The sequence below is a fragment of the Canis lupus genome, chromosome X (genome assembly GCF_003254725.2).
Source record: "Canis lupus dingo isolate Sandy chromosome X, ASM325472v2, whole genome shotgun sequence".
In the NCBI taxonomy this organism is placed as follows: Eukaryota; Metazoa; Chordata; class Mammalia; order Carnivora; family Canidae; genus Canis; species Canis lupus.
This window is the reverse complement of record NC_064281.1, coordinates 44,878,327-44,899,093: the sequence shown is the minus strand read 5'-3', so window position 1 is coordinate 44,899,093 and position 20,767 is coordinate 44,878,327. Positions and strand designations below refer to the sequence as shown.

At 49.8% G+C, this 20,767-nt stretch overlaps 1 protein-coding gene and 2 long non-coding RNA genes across 6 annotated transcripts in view; 2 read left to right on the top strand and 1 right to left on the bottom strand.

Moving 5' to 3' along the window:
• Positions 1 to 3,852, top strand: part of FAM156A (family with sequence similarity 156 member A) — a 66,211-nt gene extending 62,359 nt beyond the window's left edge. For both annotated transcript variants that reach the window (XR_007409251.1, XR_007409250.1), the window contains 2 exons: positions 2,051 to 2,202; positions 3,254 to 3,852. The gene's annotated coding sequence lies outside the window, so the exon portion shown is untranslated. The remainder of the gene's footprint in view (positions 1 to 2,050; positions 2,203 to 3,253) is intronic.
• LOC112673087 (uncharacterized) lies at positions 171 to 8,465 on the bottom strand. 2 transcript variants are annotated; one of them, XR_004812992.2, is made up of 5 exons: positions 8,357 to 8,465; positions 3,819 to 3,895; positions 2,099 to 2,255; positions 1,549 to 1,631; positions 171 to 821 (listed from the first exon to the last, which is right to left on the bottom strand). It is a non-coding gene; the product is annotated as an uncharacterized LOC112673087 (long non-coding RNA). The 2 variants fall into 2 exon arrangements; XR_003144672.3 differs by lacking the exon at positions 8,357 to 8,465 and adding an exon at positions 4,168 to 4,353.
• Positions 8,466 to 8,615: 150 nt separating this feature from the next.
• On the top strand, positions 8,616 to 10,724 carry LOC112673086 (uncharacterized). Of its 2 annotated transcripts, none has more exons than XR_007409258.1 (3): positions 8,616 to 8,752; positions 9,321 to 9,456; positions 9,776 to 10,724. It is a non-coding gene; the product is annotated as an uncharacterized LOC112673086 (long non-coding RNA). The 2 variants fall into 2 exon arrangements; XR_007409259.1 differs by lacking the exon at positions 8,616 to 8,752 and adding an exon at positions 8,762 to 8,869.
• The last annotated feature ends 10,043 nt before the right edge of the window (positions 10,725 to 20,767 follow it).

The following is a 20,767-nucleotide window of genomic DNA, read 5'->3' as shown; positions in this document are numbered from 1 at the left end:
GGTAGCTACGCTTGTGGGGAGCAGAGCATAATACTAGAGATGGTGAATCACTGTGATATGGACCTGCAACTCATGTAACATTGTGTGTCAACTAGACTCAAATTAAAAAAGAAAAAAAAATTTCTGCAAGAGAAGACACATAAGGAATTTTTTTTTTAATTTTGTAGTAGTACATACGGCCCTAAAGTCCAAGATTCTGTTTAACGCCGGACAGGTGAAGCTCAGCAATGCTTCTCAAGCTCAGCTGCACAGCGACTCTTTCCTGGAGCAATTTACAAACAACTCAACACCAGGGCGCCTGGGAGGTTCAGTGGGTTAAGCACCTGCCTTTGGCTCAGGTCATGATTCCGTGGGTCCCAGAAACTGGTGCAGTCGCTCTAGAAAAGAGTCTGGAGGCTCCTAATAAAGTTAAAAATAGAACTACCCTATGATCCAGCAATCACATTGCTGGGTATTTACCCAGAAATACAAAAACACTAATTCAAAGGGGTACATGCACCCCTGCGTTCATAGCAGCATTGTTTACAACAACCAAATCGTGGAAGCAGCCCAAGCGTCCATGGATAGATGAATGGATAAGGAAGATGTGGTGTGTACACATACAATGGAATATTATGCAGCCATAAAAGAGAATGAAATCTTCCCATTTGAAACAACACAGATGAAGCTAGAGATTATTACGCTAAGCGAAATAAGAAGAAAGACAAGTATCATATGATTTCACTGGTGGAATTTAACAAAACAGCTGGGGAAGAAGGAGGGCACTTGTCCTGATGAGAACCCGGTGATGTATGGAATTGTTGAGTCACTGTACTGGACACCTGAAACATAGAACACCATGTTAAGTATACTGGAAGTAAAATTTAAAACTTACTAATAATTAAAAAAAAAAAAAAGAGGGACCGATGCTGGTGCTCCATCCCCAGAGAGTCTGATTTAGAGAGTCTGGAATGTGCCCCCAGCGTGACCATTATTTGGAAACTTCTATGAGAACCTAGTTTGCAGCTGTGGCAACAGAACCGTCCTTAGGGAGAAAACCTCCAGTCAGAAATTTGAGACTCCCCTCATAAGGCAAGCAGGTTTTCATCATTACCTGCTGTGGTCGGCAGATCTCATAGGCTGTGAGGAAAGGAAAAGCACTTCAAAGTAAATTCGGGCATTAAAACTACATTGTTTTTGCTGCTCTCAAAGTTCCTAAAAACCCAAGTGTGAAGTTAAAACACTGGATTTGCTAATGAAACGTATTACTTTTTATTTCTTATCAAGATCCTTTGTGCTTAGTTACTTTAAGATTGGAGAAAACACTGTACAGATAACTTCATCAGAGATCACAGTAATTCTTTGAAAATGTGTTGGCTGAAATTTGTATCAGTTGATGGAGATGGATCAGCTGTCAGGCTTATCTGCCAAGTTTACGGAGTTGCATTTTTTAACTTTCTAGTATAATTTCTGTTGCAAAATTCATTCCCATGCTCAGATAAGGGCCCACACAGGTCCAGGTACTTATGATGAAAAGTAAAATTGAGCAATCCCTTGTTTCATGCTCACCCATGAACACGTGCCTCCCCAAACTTTCCCTTTGAGCGATTTCTTCCGGATATTCAACTCCTGTGTTCGAAATCCCGGGCTTACTGCTATGCCAAAATAGAAATAGAGTTTAGACAGTGAATTCTTAACAGAAGATGAGGATTTCAAACTCCCAGGTATATTACAGGGCCCAGGTCTTCTCGGGAATTCCTGTGGGGAACCCGCCCAAATCAGGGGCATTCCCAAGCTGCTAGGACCCGCTGAGACTGTATCTGCCCAGAAGGGTCCCTCATGGGGGACTTTTGCACATCTGTGGCAACGTGAAGATCATGGTCTGGCCTTTTCCAGAGCACGTCCCAGAGAGTCCTGGGGCTATGGAGAGCACACCAGGCAGCACCCCCAGGATTTCACCTTAAGGAATTGGGTGGATGGCAGTGCCCACCCGTGAGATGGGGAATGTGGGTCTGGGGTCATCTGCAGATTGGCAGGGCTTCTGGGCCCTCTGAGTATTGATGCCCCACAGGTTCAGCCCACGGGGTTCTGGGGCCCAGCAGACATTTCTTCGGTAGACCTGTTGATGGGAAGAGCCACCGGAATAGAAGGAGGTACAGATGAAAACAAGCCGTGCTTCTGTGACCCACGGAGATATGGCTTCAGAGATTCATCATCTTCCAGGTAAAAGCCCCAATGGCTGGTGTCCGGGGAGAGTCCAACATGGGGTTATCAGACTAGAGTGAAATGGAGAGGGAGCGGTTGGGAAGTGGTGGCAGAGGTGGCATCAGAGGGCAGGAGTCCTGCTGGGGGCTCTCAGAGCAGTGCTGCTATTGAGGGCACTGGATGTAAGGGGACTGGGGTTTAGGCGATGGCAGACATGGGTACGTGGGTATTTGGCCACAAATTTAGACAGAGTGCCTGCGACAGAGAGGTTTCTTGATTCGCAGGAACCTCGCCTGTGATCCTGGCCTGGACAGTCTGAATTGTCTGTAAAACTAAGGCCTGATCATGAGATTGGCCTCAACATGTCCTATCTGGTGGTGTTCAGGCTGGGCTTTGGGGTCCTTCCAGTGAGGAACAGAGAGTCTGGGCCATAGAGCAGCAGAACAGGACTGCCCTGTGACTCTGGCCCCTGCCAAGCTGGGATCAGAGTGTAGTTCTCAGATCACCATGAAGGGGATGCAGTGTGCCGGCTCCAGCGGGTTGTTGGAAGCACAGGGAGTGGCCCAGATCTGGAGTGTTTGAAGATCTTACACAAGGGCCACTGTTCAGGCCACCATGCAGTAACTCAGGTGCATGCTCTTAGGCTAAGGACCAAGGTCCAGTCTGAAGGCGACTTCAGCCACTGCTACGTGGCCACAGCCCAGGCACTATCAGAGCTCACATCTTTGTGAAGGAAACCCCAGCATTCCAAAGCTCCTTACCCCTGCTGGATGGGGAAGGGAGGGATGGGTCATTATCTGAGAGGAGGCCAGATGAGGAAGGGAGGCCAGGTGGACCACGACTGTGATGAGACCGAACCCTTGCTCCAGGTTGACCCCTCCCATCCCCCGAGTGACATGAGAGGCCGGTGGCTTCTTCAGGACTAGACCCTGGATTCCATTAGAGAGGCCCTAGGGCTTCAGGGCACCACTGTCTCAGTCAGATGAAAGAGGGTGGAAAGCATGACTTCCTGAGTTCCAAGAACCACATGGGGCAACGGGTCTAAGTCAGTGTGTTTTAACTCCTCCAGCTTCCTCTAACGAAAGCCTGTGGGATACTGTTCCTGCTGCATGACTGTGCGGTGGCCAGTACCTAATGGTCTCCCCTCCATGGACAGAACAACCCTGGGGCCAGTGACAGCAACTGGAGCTGTGACATGTGTCCTATACTGGAGCATCTGATTGCTGCTCACTCCAAAGAAAAGCCAGTGTCCCTACTTGAGGCCGTGCCAGGTCTAGGGGACAAAGGGAGGATCTCCCTTGAAGATTAGATATTCTGAGGACCCAGCACCCAGGAAAGGATCTGGGGGATATTTGCTGGGTCTGCCAGCAACTACTGAGATTCTCACCTAGGCCTCTTGGCTCCCTGGAGGAAACTGACATGATTGACCTTCAAAAGACATAAGAAGGGAAAAACCTCTCCTTCTAAGAAAAACCGCTGGCTCTTAGGCACACACCTCCAGGCTTCCTACTCTGGCTCTGGAAACATTTTCTGAAGCCCAGCTCCAGAACTCAGGCCCTGAAGTGAGTGAGTGTGTTGTGAAAGGAGAAATTACCGGTGGAGGGCCAGGATGGCCATGAGGAGACCCAGCTCACCTCATTTGAGTCAATTACTCCCTTATGTGTGTCCATGTGGGCCTCTCTTCTTTCTGCCATCTGCTCTGGGGGTCCGTCTGTGAATGGTAAAAGCTTCCTGAGTTAAAGCAGAGAATAAGACAAGCACCCCTAATCTCCTTTTCCATGGATGGCTTGAATGGGCCGTGGGCAGAGGAAAACCCAGTGGGGATGCTGAGCTCAGATCACAGACTCACTCCTGCTCCTCAGACCACAAGGGCACTTTGGTTCATTTAGTCCTCTGACCGATCTGACCTACACCATGAGCCCTGCCCCCCCCTCCCCGCCCCCTGGACTGGAAGGCAAGGGGGGAAAGAAGCCATTCATTTACATCTAATATGACAAGTAAGTGTGCTGGGATGGGTCCACATATACAAATGCTCAGCCTCACATTTCCACCACCCTCCCCTCTGCCCCCTACTCCTTTCCAAGTGAGGAAGGGATATGTGTGGCTTACAGGTCCACATGATGATGTGGAAAGGGGGTCTATGACACACCTACATGGCTCACAGAGCCCCTGGATGGTCTCTGACGGAGGGATGACTCTTGTCCCCCAGATCCACTGGTGATGCCATGCATGGGAGCTGGTGTAACTGGCACTTTTGTGTCTCTCCTCCTGCTCAGGACCTGGTGCTCCCTGGCTGACTCAGCCTTACCTCTCAGCTGGGATCTGCACATACGTCTGTGGCTGGGTCTCATCTTGCATCCCACCTCTGGGCAAGACTGTCTGCTGCTCAGGCTCAGCTGCAGAGTCATCAAAGCCTTTACCAGGTTAAAGCCTCCTTCATGAACCTCCTGCTATGAGCCCAGCCACATTCCGTATCCCCCACTGGGAGCGTAGCCTCCATGCCCCCAGTCTCATCTACAACACACCAGGAGCTAAGGTCAGCTCCAGAAAGCTATATATAAAGACCCCGAGGGATCCCTGGGTGGCGCAGCGGTTTGGCGCCTGCCTTTGGCCCAGGGCGCGATCTTGGAGACCCGGGATCGAATCCCACGTCAGGCTCTCGGTGCATGGAGCCTGCTTCTCCCTCTGCCTATGTCTCTGCCTCTCTCTCTCTCTCTCTCTCTCTCTCTCTCTCTCTCTCTGTGACTATCATAAATAAATAAAAAATTAAAAAAGAAAAAAATTAAAAAAAAAAAAGACCCCGAATAGCCAGGGGAATTTTAAAAAAGAAAACCATATCTGGGGGCATCACAATGCCAGATTTCAGGTTGTATTACAAAGCTGTGGTCATGAAGACAGTGTGGTACTGGCACAAAAACAGACACATAGATCAGTGGAACAGAATAGAGAACCCAGAAGTGGACCCTGAACTTTATGGGCAACTAATATTTGATAAAGGAGGAAAGACTATCCATTGGAAGAAAGACAGTCTCTTCAATAAATGGTGCTGGGAAAATTGGACATCCACATGCAGAAGAATGAAACTAGACCACTCCCTTGCACCATACACAAACATAAACTCAAAATGGATGAAAGATCTAAATGTGAGACAAGAGTCCATCAAAATCCTAGAGGAGAACACAGGCAACACCCTTTTTGAACTCGGCCACAGTAACTTCTTGCAAGATACATCCACGAAGGCAAAAGAAACAAAAGCAAAAATGAACTATTGGGACTTCATCAAGATAAGAAGCTTTTGCACAGCAAAGGATACAGTCAACAGAACTAAAAGATAACCTACAGAATGGGAGAAGATATTTGCAAATGACCTATCAGATAAAGGGCTAGTTTCCAAGATCTATAAAGAACTTATTCAACTCAACACCAAAGAAACAAATAATCCAATCATGAAATGGGCAAAAGACATGAAGAGAAATCTCACAGAGGAAGACATAGACATGGCCAACACGCACATGAGAAAATGCTCTGCATCACTTGCCATCAGGGAAATACAAATCAAGACCACAATGAGATACCACCTCACACCGGTGAGAATGGGGCAAATTAACAAGGCAGGAAACAACAAATGTTGGAGGGGATGCGGAGAAAAGGGAACCCTCTTACACTGTTGGTGGGAATGTGAACTGGTGCAGCCACTCTGGAAAACTGTGTGGAGGTTCCTCAAAGAGTTAAAAATAGACCTGCCCTACGACCCAGCAATTGCACTGCTGGGGATTTACCCCAAAGATACAGATGCAGTGAAACGCCGGGACACCTGCACCCCGATGTTTATAGCAGCAATGGCCACGATAGCCAAACTGTGGAAGGAGCCTCGGTGTCCAACGAAAGATGAATGGATAAAGAAGATGTGGTTTATGTAGACAATGGAGTATTACTCAGCTATTAGAAATGACAAATACCCACCATTTGCTTCAACGTGGATGGAACTGGAGGGTATTATGCTGAGTGAAGTAAGCCAGTCGGTGAAGGACAAACATTATATGTTCTCATTCATTTGGGGAATATAAATAATAGTGAAAGGGAATATAAGGGAAGGGAGAAGAAATGTGTGGGAAATATCAGAAAGGGAGACAGAACGTAAAGACTGCTAACTCTGGGAAACGAACTAGGGGTGGTAGAAGGGGAGGAGGGCGGGGGGTGGGAGTGAATGGGTGACGGGCACTGGGGGTTATTCTGTATGTTAGTAAATTGAACACCAATAAAAAAATTAAAAAAAAAAGAAAGCTATATATATAAACTCCAGCTATCCCTCTACTCAAAGAGAGGGCTGGCTCACTGTGCAGAGTGTATCCTGTGAGTCTCAAGTGTGCATGAGGTGAAACCCTCCTTTACCTGGAGCTCTTCCTCATTTCTTGAACAGCTATCCCTTGTCGGAGCTGTTTTACCTCTGCCCCCACTTCTTCTGGGGGCCTCTGCCCCCTTCTGGGCCTGAAACGGACACTCTTTCTTTGGCTTGTCGCTCATATTGACCTGACTTCCCATACTATATCCAGGTCAAAAGGGGGGCATGATGTGAAATTGGTACCTTCTCAAAAACAACAGAAATTGACATTACATAACCCTCCCACTTCAAATATATATATAAAGGACTAGATGGATAAATGAACGGTCACAATGCCAGAAGTTCCCTAAGATGTGCATAGAGAGAGAGAGTGGTGTCAGGCAATATGGATATGAATGGAGGCCTTGGCAAGACCAGTTGCAGTGCAGACACGGGGACAAAAGCTCTACTTGAAGGGGGTCGAGGAGCTAATAATGGCCTCAGGAGAAGCTGAAGCAGTTTTGCTTTGAAAGGAACAGATGAGGGCAGCCCCAGTGGCTCAGCGGTTTAGCGCCGCCTTCAACCCAGGGCGTGATCCTAGAGACCCGGGATCGAGTCCCACGTCAGGCTCCGTCAGGCTCCGTCAGGCTCCGTCAGGCTCCGTCAGGCTCCGTCAGGCTCCGTCAGGCTCCGTCAGGCTCCGTCAGGCTCCCTGCGTGGAGCCTGCTTCTCCCTCTGCCTGTGTCTCTGCCTCTCTCTCTCTGTCTCTGTATCCCTCATGAATAAATAAATAAAATCTTAAAAAAAAAAAAAAAAAAAAAAAAAGAAAGGAACAGATGAGGTGCCAGTAGCTGCAGGAGGACATGGGGGAAGAGGGTAGGGGCTCTTCCCCTTTATTGTGGAATGCTCCAGTGTAGAGAGAGGAGGAGAGAGGAGAGATCCTTGCAGGAACAAGTTCTCTGAGAAGGTGGGAGGCGTGGGATCCAGAGCAGAGGTGAGGGGCTGGTCGCAGTCTAGACCATGTATGCAGAGAATGCCGGGACAAAATCCCCTAGATTGGGACTGGGAAGGTCAGAGAATGCCACCTGATTGCTACTGTCCTCTCCATGAATTATTAGGGAGGTGCTTGGGAACAGAAGAGAGTTGCTAGGGAGTAACATAGTAGTGTGGGTAGGATGGTTGGAAGTGAGAGGCAATTCTCTCCTGGACATGGAATCAACATAAAAGTATTCGGTAGGATTTTAAAATTTCATCATCGATGCTCTGGTGCTCAGATACAGACAGGGAGTGTCCCTTACTGGGGGTGAACCTTGAGGTGGCCCTGAGGTCCCTGCACTGGAGGCCCCCAAGAGGCTGAATGCTGGGAGGGTAGAGGTATTGGAGGGAGGGGGCTGGGGGAGGAGGCATTCTGTTCCAAGTGATGAGCCAGAGGACTGCTAGATAATGACAGCAGACAGGGGCGCTGGGTTTCCTGATGCCCGGGGCATGTAAGTGGGTAGAGGATGCTCGGGTTGGGGAGAAGGAGAATATCCCTTGGGGGTGAGAAGCCCCGAGGCGGACAGGTCATGTTCTTGGCCCATGAGGTGCCCCGAGACAACCGAGGCGTGAGAGCTGAGAGGACAGCGAGGGTGCCACGGGACTGGCGTGTTCAAAGCTGGGGCACAGGAGGACAGTGAACGAGGGATCCGTACACACGTCGCAGCGGGGCGGTGGGGGCACCCGGGTATGTGGTGACAGTACCCGGATACCAACACGCCGGGTCCTGGAACCCTTCCCCGAACCCCCAGCGAACCCGGGCCCACAGCCTGGCACCGACCTCATTCAGCGCCTGCGCGCATGCCCAGAACTCACCAATCGGAGCGGAGCTCTGGGGATTCTCCCTCCCTGGTGCCGGGACTTCCGGGCGCGTGCCTTTGGCCGCTATTACCATATTTCCGGGGCGGGAGAGCGGCCGGCTTTGTGTAGGGAAGGATGCTGCCGGGTCCCTTTGGCAACTTCCTGGCTTCTCCGCCCCTCAGCGGCATTGCACGTACCTCCTTCAGCTACTATCTCTAGCTCTCCTCACACAAGAGCGGTGGAAAGGATTAATTTTCCTTCCCAAATGTGGCGCTCAGTTTCTGTGGCCGCTAGGTGGCAGTAGTGTGCCGTGTCGCCTTTGGGAGGACCTCCGCCCCCGCCCTTCGTGCTTGAAAAAAGAGGCAGCAGCCGTCTTCTCGAAAATGGGGCTTTCCGTTGCGCCTGCGCGAGGTTAGACCGCCCGGGACTGTCTCTGCTTTGTTCCCTTTTGTGAGGGCTCCTGTGAAAACGCACCTCCCACGGACTGAGCCCTTCTGCTTTGCCACTTGGCCTTTCTGAAATTGCTGCGTAGGTGCCTCAGCAACTTGCTTTCTGGGTCTCTCAGTCGCCTGCTCAGTGGAAGTGGCTTTCCCTAACACCCAGCGCTTAGCAGGCGCGGAGGGTAACCTGTACTGGCCAGTGTTTAATGAAAGGTCCAAAGATACACGTCGGGGTGATGAGAAATCCGCGAGATGGGTGATGCTGGTGATGGTGGCACAACACTACCAACTTACTGATACTACTGTGTCTTCACTTATTTATTCTTGAGAGACACAGAGGCAGAGACGGAGAGGGAGAAGCAGGCTCCCTGCGGGGAGCCCCATGCTGGATCCGATCCCCGATCCCCGATCCTACCCCCCCCCCACACACACCCTGGGATCAGGCCCTGAGCCAAAGGCTGGCTTTCAACCACTGAGCCACCCACGCGTCCTTGTCTCTGCATTTAAACATGCCAAAAACGGTAAATTTTATATTCTAGGTATTTTACCACCACGGGAGTGAGAAAAAAAGCATCTTTCATTGAAGGTGACTTGGCATAGAGTTTGCTTTAAATCAGTAATTGCCCAAATGGATCCAAATGAAATGCAGGTATCAAGTAGGCCTTGAAGGAACAGGTAGGTACCAATGTTGAGAAGGTGAAGGAACGCCCCCGGGGACACGCCTGTGCACGTGTGTGTGTGTGTGTGTGTGTGTGTGTGTGTGTGCATGCACAGGACCCTTGGACAAGCACACACAGTGACAGTCCCAGCTCCGTGTCTGTGGCTGGCCTCCCACACAGTACATCGTGTGTACATCCTTTCCACTCCTTTGTCTTCCTTGGGTTGTTTTTTTTTTTTGTTTTGTTTTTGTTTTTTTTTTCCCCCTCTTGAGTCAGAGGGATTAAGCTGCAGTTACCCTAGTAACCATTTTTTTTTTTTTTTTTAATCATCTCAGCATTGTTCACAGAAAGAGAGCGAGTTGGAGACCAGTGCTTTCTCTTCTGTCCTGGAGCTGGGCTGTTGCCAGAGCTGAGTGACCCAGTGGGGAGCAGCAGAGGAGTGTTGCCAGACAATGCACTCCCACACCCCCTCCAGCACACAGGCCCTTCTCCTCCCTCTCCCTGCTTGCTGGGATCTCCCCTGAGGATGGGAATGTGCTCTGGCTAGCAGGGAAGGGATAGATGTGTGGTAGAGGATGCAGGGAGACAGGTGGGATCTTAGGATGTCTGCAGAAGGGACTGGGGGAGGGACCAGAGTCCCACAGAAGGCACTCTGTACAGCACTGAGGTCCCAGGAGATGATGAAGGCTCTGAAAGTAGAGTGGCCCTAAATGTGGTTCTGTGATTTTTCTCCAGCACTGCACAGTGCTACACCATTTTCGGAAGCTAAGCTTCCTGGCTCAGGCTCTGGAAAACCGGGCCTGTGTTGTCAGGGGAGAAAGAGCCTGGCATCGCCCTGGAGGCAATGACAGCCTTGAGAAGGCCCTGCTCCCCCCAGCGACAGCTCCACTCTGTGTGTGTCTGGTCTGCTCTTCCTCCTGTGCTCCGTGTTGGGGGTTCCCTATGGGTTGAGAACCATTGCCCTAGTTCAAGGAGAGGACAAGGCAAAGACGTCCCAATCTCCTCTCTCGTCCCAATCTCCTCTCTCGGGGACTGATTGGAGGGTGGACAGAGATAGAGGTGGTGGGGATGGGGAGGTGAGATCACGGGTGCCCTGGGGCTCCTCAGACCACAGGCCACGTTGCTTAATTTATTCTCTCTGGCTGTTGTGATCTTCATGCTTGTTCACTGTCCCACCGCATAGAAAAGGAACAAGACACCCGCTGAAACCATTTCTGATCTGGCAAGTGTGCTCAGATGCCATCAAGTGAATGGTCTAGTTGATTAAATGCTCGGTCTCTCAGATTTCCACCCCAGCTCCCTACTTCTTTCCAAGGTGGGGAAGGAGTGTGTGTGGTTTACAAGTCTCCTGGGTGATGCTGGAAGGGGAACGGCTATGAAATTCTTTGGGTCTCTCAGTATGCTCTGTGTCTCTGAGGGGAGGAAGACTGTTGAACCTTCACCCAGGTTCAGCTGGTAAAGCAGACCCGCAAAGCCCATGCAGGTTAGCTGGTGAAACTTGCCTCTTCCTCTCTCCTCTTGGTTGGGACCTGGTGCTTCCTGGCTGACCCAGCCTCAGCTCACCTCTGCTGGCATCTTAGATCCTTCTGACACTTGGTCTCAACCTCCATCCCCACTCTGGGGAGGGCTGACACTCCGCAGCCTCAGCTGCAGAGTCACCTAGCCCTTTGCCTACTTAGGCTTCCTTCATGAACCCCTGCCTGGGGATTCAGTCACTTTCTACATTTTTCCCTCACCTATCCAGCCCCTGGGGGTCTCACCTATAGCACAGCAGAAGCCAAGATCAGCTCCAAAAAGCTAAGTAAGTGCCTAAACCAGAGCCCCCCCCCCCCCCCCCCCCCCAGCCAGCACCGGGAGGCTGCTGGGTCATCCTGCAAAGTGAATACCAAGTCCCAAATGTGAAGGAGGGCAAAATCCTGTCCTCCTCTCTCTCTCTTTAAAAAGATTTTATTTATTTATTCATGAGAGACACATAGAGAGAGGCAGAGACATAGGCAGAAGGAGAAGCAGGCTCTGTGGGGAGCCTGATGCACGATTGGATCCCAGGACTCCAGGATAAGGCAGCCGCTCAAACCGCTGAGCCACCCAGGCATCCCTGTCCTCCTCTTCTCTGATACAGCTCACTTACAGCTCCCCTCCCATACAGGGGAGACTGAGACTTGAGAGCCTTCCCCCCACCTGCCACCTCCTTTGTCTTCTATTCCTCTGAAGCTGGGACAGAACAGTCTTCTTTAGCTTGACCTTCATGCTGACAAGGCTCCCCAGAGTATGTCCAGATCCCAAAGGGAAACCTTTAGGGTTTTGTTTTGTTTTGTCTTGTTTTTTAAAGGAGTAAGGAGGCTGGTAACTGATAAAATAGGTGGGATTAACCAACATGAATGCCTCAGCCAAAATCAGTGGGGATGACATTTAAAAGTGAACTCAGGGTCCAAAGACAGACACACCAGGGCAGCCCAGGTGGCTCAGCGGTTTAGCGCTGCCTTCCGCCTAGGGCGTGATCCTGGAGTCCCGGGATCCAGTCCCACGTCGGGCTCCCTGCATGGAGCCTGCTTCTCCCTCTGCCTGTGTCTCTGCCTCTCTCTCTCTCTCTCTCTCTCTCTCTGTCTCTCATGAATAAATAAATAAAATCTTTAAAAGAAAAAAAACAGACAGACACCATGCTTTAAAAGGGTCCTGGGAGATGCTGCGTCAACAATGTTTTAATGTCAGTGCCCAGAGAGCTTCACTCCTAGTCCTCTGCTCCCTCCAGGCCCTGCTAACTATTAAGGAGAGTTGGGCAGCAGAGATGAAGTTACCCAAAGATCATGTTGTCTTCCAGGAGTTCCGGGGGAAGCCCAGGTGCCTGTTCCTGTCTGGTCGATAGGAGGGTGGGCAAACACTTTACCAGTCTCATATATATCACATAATAAAAGAGCAGCACTTGAGATTGGCTCGATAGTTTCACCTTTTAAAAGAAATACTTGAGATGCCTGGGTGGCTCAGCGGTTGAGCGTCTGCCTTCAGCTCAGGGCATGATCCTGGAGTCTCGGGATCCAGTCTGACATCAGGCTCCCTGCATGGAGCCTGCTTCTCCCTCTGCCTGTGTCTCTGCCTCCTCTCTCTCTCTCTCTCTCTCTCTCTCTCTCTCTCGAATGAATGAATGAATAAATAAATAAAATCTTAAGAAAAAAAAAAAGATCCAGGACTGGACTGTTTGAGGCAAAGAGAACTGATTACCGATGCCCTCATGAGGGAAGAAGCCTGGCATGTTCGAGGAACACAAGTAGGCCACAGTGATTGCCGTGAAGGCATGAGCTGATGGGATTGTTTGGATATTGAAACAGTGGCAGGAGAAAAGCACCGAAGGGGATGGGTACAGGATATATTCAGAAGATCGAATCTAGAGGACTTGTTGCTGGACTGCAGTGGAGACCAACAAAATGCAACGCATGAAGGGGCGGGCTTGGGACACATGACGTGACGTGTATGCTTCCTGCTGGCCAGCAAACAAAGACACAAATGTGGATCTCAGGGCACAGGTTGATGAGTGAGGTAGGAATGTGGGAGGTCACGTTGTGGACATGCTGTATGCTGGCCAAAAGCATGAAACAACCCATGGAGAGAGTGTAGTGTGAGAAGGGCCCTGTTCAAACTAAAAGCCAGTGGAAAGGGAGGAATAAACGATAAATACTGACATGGAGCAGAGTGGCCATTGGTATTGGGAGGAACAACGCCCAGAGAGTATATTGTCAAACATGGAAAAAATGAAAAAGAAAGGGTGGGAGAGGGACAGATTCTAGAACGAGGCAATTGTGAAATGTACCAAAGGCACCTGAGAGGTTTGGTGAGTTGAGGAGAGGACATCGTCAAGGGGGTTGGTGATATGTGAAGGTTACTGTTGCCCTTCACAAACCGGTGTTCTTTTGGGGGACAGCTGATAGAAGCACGACTGGAGTGGGTGGCAAGGAAAATGGTTACAGAGCAAGGGGAGACTTGCTGCTTGGAGCATCGGGGAAATGTGGCAGTGTCTCAGAAAGATCTGGGATAAGGCATGGCTTTCTGCTTTACTTCATCTCCTATCGGGGTGCAAAATGGCAGCATGTTCGTAGAGAACAGAATGATGGAGAATATATGGACAGGTCACAATTCAGGAGCACTGCGAAGGCCTACTCCTCCTCCAGGAGAGGGGCATGGGATCCAGGTGAGGCGCCTGGCCTCAAGTGGGATCAGGTCCCTCCTTCCACAGAGGCAGCAGAGAGCGCAGGTGCAGAGTCAGTGTTGCTGCGAAGTGCTCAGGGTGTCTGATAGCTCCACTTTCCTTTTTTTTTTTTTTCCTTCCTTCTCTTCATGCATTACCATGGAACATCTCGAGAAGCGTGGGTGCTGCAGCTCTAGAAGGCTACTGCAGGTCGAGGAGCGGAGCGAGCAGACACAGGTGTGGAGGGTGCAGCGTGTCCTTTATTGGGTTGCACTAGGACGGTAGGGAGGAAGGAGGAAGGAGCAAGGAGCGGAAAAACCTGTTTGAAAGGGAGTGATAGCCCTGGGGAGGCTGGGGGAAGGAGCTGCCTGGTGGAAGGTGAAGTGCCCTGGGGTCCCTGCACTGGAGGCCCCCAGGAGGCTGAATGCTGGGGAGGTAGAGGCATTAGAGGGAGGAAGCTGGGAAAGAAGGACGTCGAGTTAGGAGTGAGGAGCGAGAGGAATGCTGGAGGGGACAGCATGGAGGGGCGCGGGTGTCCTGATGTCCATGGGCAAGGAGATGCTCGGGTTGGGGAGAAGGAGAACGTCCCGAGGTCGAGGCCCCGGGTCGACTAGATCGTCTTCGTGACCCGAGAGTTGGCCCGGAGGCATCGGAAGAGTGAGGGCTGAGAGGGGGACAGCGAGTGTGCCAAGGGCGGCCTTGTACCCAGGCTGGGTTGGGGTAGGAGGACAATGACCAGGGGGTTCATACAGGTGCCGCCCAAGGGGCGGTTGGGCGCTGGTCGTTTTGGGGACGATATTGGGATATTCCTGGTTTGTTTTCTGGTCACGCCCGGAAACTGTCAACTGACCTGTGCCCAGGGATTATCACCGACCTCGCTCAAACCCCATGCCCACGTCTAGAACGCGCCAATCGGAAATCCGCCTGGCCTCTTTTCCATCCTGCCTATGGGGACTTCGGGCTCGGCACTTCCTGCCACCTTAGGCAAGGTTGTGGGTCGGGACAACTGAAGGTTTCGTTCTGAGGTCTGTTACGCACGCTTACTTGTGCTCTTCTCCTGCGTCGTCTATGGCTCAGAGAGAATTTTCGTAACTGTTTCTGTCACGTTGTTCAGGGCTTTTCATAGGGTAATAGCCGAAATTAGGAATTTTCTCTTGCAATGTGCGTCGGTCTGTTTCTCTGGCCACTAGGTGGCAGTGGTGCGCCTCGTAGTCATTCCTTGAGTCTTCCCCCGCCCTTCGTCCTTAAAAAAAATTTCCGAAGTCTTTTGAGGGCAAAATGCGGGTCACCTAATGCCCGCCGGAGGGAAAGGCCTTTGGAACTGTATTTGCTTGGTCTGGAAAAATAGTTACTGAACCCGGAGGCTGACCTAGGAAACCTGGTCTTTCCTGTTCGATTTTTTAAAAATATTTTATTTATTCATTCATGAGAGGCACAGAGAGAGTAAGAGGCAGAGACACAGGTAGTGGGAGAAGCAGGCTCTCTGCAGGGAGCCCGACGTGGGACTCGATCTCAGGACTCCAGGATCAGACGCTGAATGGAAGGCAGAGGCTCAACAGTTGTGCCACCCAGGCGTCCCGCCCGTTCGATTTTTTTTTTTTAAATTATTTATTTATTTATTTATTTATTTATGATAGTCACAGAGAGAGAGAGAGGCAGAGACACAGGCAGAGGGAGAAGCAGGCTCCATGCACCGGGAGCCCGACGTGGGATTCGATCCCGGGTCTCCAGGATCGCGCCCTGGGCCAAAGGCAGGCGCCAAACCGCTGCGCCACCCAGGGATCCCTCCCGTTCGATTTTTAAAGGAGGCTCAGGATTTGTCCGCAACTTTTATTTTGGTTTTTGAGGTTTCTTTTTGGCGTCTCTGCACGGTGGCCTGGGTTTTGTGGACCTGGGTTTCACATATGATAAAATATATTGTCTCATTATAGAAGTCACTTAACGTTATGAGAGATTATTTGGAGGATAAAATGTAATAGAGTTAATAGTATGCATAGTCACATCACCCTAGGGATGACCATTAATAATATTTCGTGACAAATTTTCCTTGAGATTTCTCACTCATCAAAGTGCATTTGAACATTTGTTTCTATTGCATCATATTTTGACTTCCTTGCTTTTTATTTATTTTTTTAAGATTTTATTTATTTATTCATGAGAGACACAGAGAGAGAGAGAGAGGCAGAGACAGGCAGAGGGAGAAGCAGGCTCCACGCAGGGAGCCGGACAGTGGACTGGATCCCTGGTTTCCAGGATCACGCCCTGGGCTGCAGGCGGCGCTAAACCACTGAGCCACCTGGGCTGCCTGACTTTCTTGCTTTTTAAACATATTTTTATCCTGTTGTCCCCATAGCAAAAAAAAAAAAAAACAAAACATTTGAAAAAGACGTGTAGATTTTTTATTTGTCCTTAAAACAATACACAGTCTCAAAGAGTGAGATAAAGTTAATATCCGAAATGGAAAGCAGAAATATCTTGTGAACCCCTTCTCGAAGGCCATTATTACAATGGAACCTTCCCAAGGTAAAGGGTGTTTTGCTAAACACTGTTTTCTCCACACCAACAAAAGGGTGCCTAACAGCGTATTTTCAATATATTTTTATTGAATAATTGAACAGGTATCTCATTTCTTTCTGATGCTTTTTTTGGTAAAAATTCTTTTATGATACTGAGATGGTACTATAGGAAGTTTCCTGTATTGCTTTTTTCCCTCTAGCATTTTATTGTGGGCAATAAGGATATGGGAGAGCTTGGTTCTTACAGAGTTGAATGAATCTCGTGGACAACAGAGAGTGAGTAAATGGATAGAAGTCTATTAAGCAAAGATACAGAGAAAACTCTCAGAATTGAGAGGGGTCCCAAAAGGGTTGCCACTGAGGGCTTTTTGGCTAGCCTTTTATTGGGAACTTAACCAGGGAACCCAAGGCCTTGAGGTTTCTTTTTGCTGTCTCAAGTGATTGACATATGGTTGTTTTGGGGTCTGTTGAATCTCTGGGATTGTCTGGTAACCATCAAAGTGAGATACTCCCTAACAGTTCAGAGCTAGGGAGCCTAATTTATTTTCTTCTCTGTTTTTACTGTCTATCTCTGTTTCCTTGGAATGGGCAGCAGCCTGACTCTGGACCATTTGGTGTCCTTGGGATTTATGGAAGCCCAACTCTGGGCCTTTCCCTTATCTTTCCGTGCCTAGACCCATCTGCCCCTAACTCATTCCTATATCAATATCTGCGTTATTACACTTGTTATTATTGTTGGTGCTATCTCCAATATTTGCTATAAAGTGTGTAATAGGTACAGATATTCAAGCCACAAGACCAAGTATGATAAAATGTACTCTAAATGTACTTACAGCACATATCTATTCTTCAACTACCATTTCTGCCTTCTGATGAAAAATCACACTAGTAATTTCTGGGGAAATTCAGTCCAGTAAATGTATAGAATGAACACATTGATAAATTCCTCAAGATTAAATCATCATAATATGAGAAGAATATTTTTATATGTGCATATTTTCACAATCTCTGATTTTTAAAATAGTTTTCTGAGAGTAAATTTACTGAAATGAAAAGACATGAACACTTTTAGCAGTCTTGGTATACATTGCAAGAAACACAATACTCATTTATATGGCCACCAACATTCTGTGAGAATTCTTGCTTTATCATACTCTCACCAGTTCGGAAATTTTTTTTAAGGACGAAGGGCGGGGGAAGACTCAAGGAATGACTACGAGGCGCACCACTGCCACCTAGTGGCCAGAGAAACAGACCGACGCACATTGCAAGAGAAAATTCCTAATTTCGGCTATTACCCTATGAAAAGCCCTGAACAACGTGACAGAAACAGTTACGAAAATTCTCTCTGAGCCATAGACGACGCAGGAGAAGAGCACAAGTAAGCGTGCGTAACAGACCTCAGAACGAAACCTTCAGTTGTCCCGACCCACAACCTTGCCTAAGGTGGCAGGAAGTGCCGAGCCCGAAGTCCCCATAGGCAGGATGGAAAAGAGGCCAGGCGGATTTCCGATTGGCGCGTTCTAGACGTGGGCATGGGGTTTGAGCGAGGTCGGTGATAATCCCTGGGCACAGGTCAGTTGACAGTTTCCGGGCGTGACCAGAAAACAAACCAGGAATATCCCAATATCGTCCCCAAAACGACCAGCGCCCAACCGCCCCTTGGGCGGCACCTGTATGAACCCCCTGGTCATTGTCCTCCTACCCCAACCCAGCCTGGGTACAAGGCCGCCCTTGGCACACTCGCTGTCCCCCTCTCAGCCCTCACTCTTCCGATGCCTCCGGGCCAACTCTCGGGTCACGAAGACGATCTAGTCGACCCGGGGCCTCGACCTCGGGACGTTCTCCTTCTCCCCAACCCGAGCATCTCCTTGCCCATGGACATCAGGACACCCGCGCCCCTCCATGCTGTCCCCTCCAGCATTCCTCTCGCTCCTCACTCCTAACTCGACGTCCTTCTTTCCCAGCTTCCTCCCTCTAATGCCTCTACCTCCCCAGCATTCAGCCTCCTGGGGGCCTCCAGTGCAGGGACCCCAGGGCACTTCACCTTCCACCAGGCAGCTCCTTCCCCCAGCCTCCCCAGGGCTATCACTCCCTTTCAAACAGGTTTTTCCGCTCCTTGCTCCTTCCTCCTTCCTCCCTACCGTCCTAGTGCAACCCAATAAAGGACACGCTGCACCCTCCACACCTGTGTCTGCTCGCTCCGCTCCTCGACCTGCAGTAGCCTTCTAGAGCTGCAGCACCCACGCTTCTCGAGATGTTCCATGGTAATGCATGAAGAGAAGGAAGGAAAAAAAAAAAAAAGGAAAGTGGAGCTATCAGACACCCTGAGCACTTCGCAGCAACACTGACTCTGCACCTGCGCTCTCTGCTGCCTCTGTGGAAGGAGGGACCTGATCCCACTTGAGGCCAGGCGCCTCACCTGGATCCCATGCCCCTCTCCTGGAGGAGGAGTAGGCCTTCGCAGTGCTCCTGAATTGTGACCTGTCCATATATTCTCCATCATTCTGTTCTCTACGAACATGCTGCCATTTTGCACCCCGATAGGAGATGAAGTAAAGCAGAAAGCCATGCCTTATCCCAGATCTTTCTGAGACACTGCCACATTTCCCCGATGCTCCAAGCAGCAAGTCTCCCCTTGCTCTGTAACCATTTTCCTTGCCACCCACTCCAGTCGTGCTTCTATCAGCTGTCCCCCAAAAGAACACCGGTTTGTGAAGGGCAACAGTAACCTTCACATATCACCAACCCCCTTGACGATGTCCTCTCCTCAACTCACCAAACCTCTCAGGTGCCTTTGGTACATTTCACAATTGCCTCGTTCTAGAATCTGTCCCTCTCCCACCCTTTCTTTTTCATTTTTTCCATGTTTGACAATATACTCTCTGGGCGTTGTTCCTCCCAATACCAATGGCCACTCTGCTCCATGTCAGTATTTATCGTTTATTCCTCCCTTTCCACTGGCTTTTAGTTTGAACAGGGCCCTTCTCACACTACACTCTCTCCATGGGTTGTTTCATGCTTTTGGCCAGCATACAGCATGTCCACAACGTGACCTCCCACATTCCTACCTCACTCATCAACCTGTGCCCTGAGATCCACATTTGTGTCTTTGTTTGCTGGCCAGCAGGAAGCATACACGTCACGTCATGTGTCCCAAGCCCGCCCCTTCATGCGTTGCATTTTGTTGGTCTCCACTGCAGTCCAGCAACAAGTCCTCTAGATTCGATCTTCTGAATATATCCTGTACCCATCCCCTTCGGTGCTTTTCTCCTGCCACTGTTTCAATATCCAAACAATCCCATCAGCTCATGCCTTCACGGCAATCACTGTGGCCTACTTGTGTTCCTCGAACATGCCAGGCTTCTTCCCTCATGAGGGCATCGGTAATCAGTTCTCTTTGCCTCAAACAGTCCAGTCCTGGATCTTTTTTTTTTTCTTAAGATTTTATTTATTTATTCATTCATTCATTCGAGAGAGAGAGAGAGAGAGAGAGAGAGAGAGAGAGGAGGCAGAGACACAGGCAGAGGGAGAAGCAGGCTCCATGCAGGGAGCCTGATGTCAGACTGGATCCCGAGACTCCAGGATCATGCCCTGAGCTGAAGGCAGACGCTCAACCGCTGAGCCACCCAGGCATCTCAAGTATTTCTTTTAAAAGGTGAAACTATCGAGCCAATCTCAAGTGCTGCTCTTTTATTATGTGATATATATGAGACTGGTAAAGTGTTTGCCCACCCTCCTATCGACCAGACAGGAACAGGCACCTGGGCTTCCCCCGGAACTCCTGGAAGACAACATGATCTTTGGGTAACTTCATCTCTGCTGCCCAACTCTCCTTAATAGTTAGCAGGGCCTGGAGGGAGCAGAGGACTAGGAGTGAAGCTCTCTGGGCACTGACATTAAAACATTGTTGACGCAGCATCTCCCAGGACCCTTTTAAAGCATGGTGTCTGTCTGTTTTTTTTCTTTTAAAGATTTTATTTATTTATTCATGAGAGACAGAGAGAGAGAGAGAGAGAGAGAGAGAGGCAGAGACACAGGCAGAGGGAGAAGCAGGCTCCATGCAGGGAGCCCGACGTGGGACTGGATCCCGGGACTCCAGGATCACGCCCTAGGCGGAAGGCAGCGCTAAACCGCTGAGCCACCTGGGCTGCCCTGGTGTGTCTGTCTTTGGACCCTGAGTTCACTTTTAAATGTCATCCCCACTGATTTTGGCTGAGGCATTCATGTTGGTTAATCCCACCTATTTTATCAGTTACCAGCCTCCTTACTCCTTTAAAAAACAAGACAAAACAAAACAAAACCCTAAAGGTTTCCCTTTGGGATCTGGACATACTCTGGGGAGCCTTGTCAGCATGAAGGTCAAGCTAAAGAAGACTGTTCTGTCCCAGCTTCAGAGGAATAGAAGACAAAGGAGGTGGCAGGTGGGGGGAAGGCTCTCAAGTCTCAGTCTCCCCTGTATGGGAGGGGAGCTGTAAGTGAGCTGTATCAGAGAAGAGGAGGACAGGGATGCCTGGGTGGCTCAGCGGTTGAGCGGCTGCCTTATCCTGGAGTCCTGGGATCCAATCGTGCATCAGGCTCCCCACAGAGCCTGCTTCTCCTTCTGCCTATGTCTCTGCCTCTCTCTATGTGTC